This window comes from Cavia porcellus, unplaced genomic scaffold (genome assembly GCF_034190915.1).
Source record: "Cavia porcellus strain 051 isolate PalLab524CR breed Dunkin Hartley unplaced genomic scaffold, mCavPor4.1 scaffold_11, whole genome shotgun sequence".
NCBI classification, from domain to species: Eukaryota; Metazoa; Chordata; class Mammalia; order Rodentia; family Caviidae; genus Cavia; species Cavia porcellus.
This window is the reverse complement of record NW_026947494.1, coordinates 22,401,751-22,404,020: the sequence shown is the minus strand read 5'-3', so window position 1 is coordinate 22,404,020 and position 2,270 is coordinate 22,401,751.

Sequence of the window (2,270 nt, the reverse complement as noted above, 5' to 3'; positions counted from 1 at the left end):
TTCTCTTGTGACAGTAGACTGTCACACTTATCTCATGAAAGTCAGAGTTTATTCAAAATGATGTTGGAAAGAGAAGATTTAATGATAGACAGCAATCTTTCCTAAGAAATTGTCAACACTAAAACACAAACTGAACATTGATAACACAGACAGAGTGCTTGCAATTCTTCTATTAGTGAGAAAATTATCAAATGGAGGGAAATGTAAGTAGTCTTCTCTAGCAATGGTTTTTATAGAGTTAGAGAGCTAGTGCCTGTGAGGAATATTACAATTTAGAGATAAAATTGTAAAAAAAAAAAGTTCATTTAAATGAAAATGATATCTGGAGGAGATCACTCTTCTAAGAGGTCACCTCTGTCAAATAATGTATCTTTTAAGGAAGAAAAGCATGATAATTTATCACAGCAAAAGTCATTTGCTTTATTTTATATCTAAAGAACACTTTCTCTAAATCACTAAGATGAATCACCAGTTGGCATTCATTGCAGCCTTATACTAGTGAGAACAGATGGAATATAAAATGGTATGAAACATATCTACTGAGGAAACAAGCATTTTAAATGTTAATAAAAGATAAAACAAGAAAGGAAAAAATAGTCCCAGTAAATGTTAATGTAATTACAGCATAGGAAACTTCATTTTTAATAATCATTCATATGATAATTAATAATATCTTTATTTATATTCTAATCTTTCCAGGCACCATGCTAAGTACTTTATATATATATCATACTTTTAATTAATTAATTTTAATGGTATAGTTTAAGTATATATAATTATGACATTCATCATAGGGAATTTGTAGCTGTACATGATGTAACTTGGCTTTTTTTTTCCATTCCTCTCCCCTCCCTTCAACCATTTTTCCTCTCCTTACTCACAAAAGATTTGTTTCCATTTTTTCCTTCTTTGCTCTTTTTTTTTTTCCTTGCTTAATTTCTCCCTCTTCCTCCTCATAGTTCCCCTTCATATTTGAACATTTTCTCCCTTATTTCACATATCTATGTACATTTTGACCTTATTTACATTTTTGCATTCTATATCATCCTACTTGATCCTGTAATTAACATCTGAACAATATACTTGTATTGATGCCTTGTTCTTGACCAGATAAATTGTCTCCAGGAGATTAAATAAACCTTAAAGTAGCAGGTTCAGCATTCAAATTCAGTCATACCCATTTTGACATATTAGTTCACAAACATTGTACCTGTCAGATATTAACCTGTACTTTGACAATTATTAGCTTCATTGTATAAACAAATAAGTAGACAAGAATGGCCTAATACCTTTAAATATTTTAATCCAAGAAATTCTTATTATCTGATAAATGCCAGGCACTTTAGATACTTTAAATGAACAACAAAAAAGGACAATAAAACCTTGCCTCATCTTATGTGCTATTACTAGTGTGGATGCTATGTAGTACCATTTTTTGAATATGTATTATGAGTTTGTTACTATTTTATTCTACTTGAATCTGTGAAATAATTTAATATACCAACAAGGCCAGTGTTATTTTTACTTTCATTGTTGGATGAGTGGACATACACAGACTATATAATTTGATTTAGTTCTTACATAAAAATAGTGGATAGTCTTTATAACAGGTATAAACACACATAAAATATTTTAATAGGGATTTTTGTAGCTTTATAAATTTCCTATTGTAAGTCAACTACAAAATTTGTTTCCTTAAGGAGGGATTAAAACATTATAGTAATCCAGGGATATAGCTCAGAGGCATAAGCACTTGTTTGGTTTGCTCAGGACTGTGAGTTCAATCTCAGATATCAAAATAAAGAGGGGGTCTGTGTGAAAAATTTTGAGTGTAAAGTTTGAAAAAGTCACCTAATAAGTTAATTGTATTTTTCAATGATCAGAAGATAAAGTGCTTTCAAGTAGTAAATATAACTGAGAAAATGGAAGCCCTATAGGAAAGAGTTATTTCTGTAGCGCACAGCTGCCAACCAATGTAACTATTACTATAACAGAGATTTTTATTTTTTTAAGTAATGAAATTAGTTTTTGTTTTTCTTTTATAGCTTCATTTTACTATGACTCCTGGCTCATTACAAAATAATTCACATCATGTCTTCTAATTAGAAAAGTATAATTAACAATACAAGAATGCATTTTGAGGGAAGAATTGAATCCATACTCTCTACCTGTATCTAACAGCCAGTCCTCCAAATATAGAATAAGAGCAATTTGTTCTTAGATGAATTTCATCCTCACATTATTCAGGTGAAATAGTCTACGCTTATCAA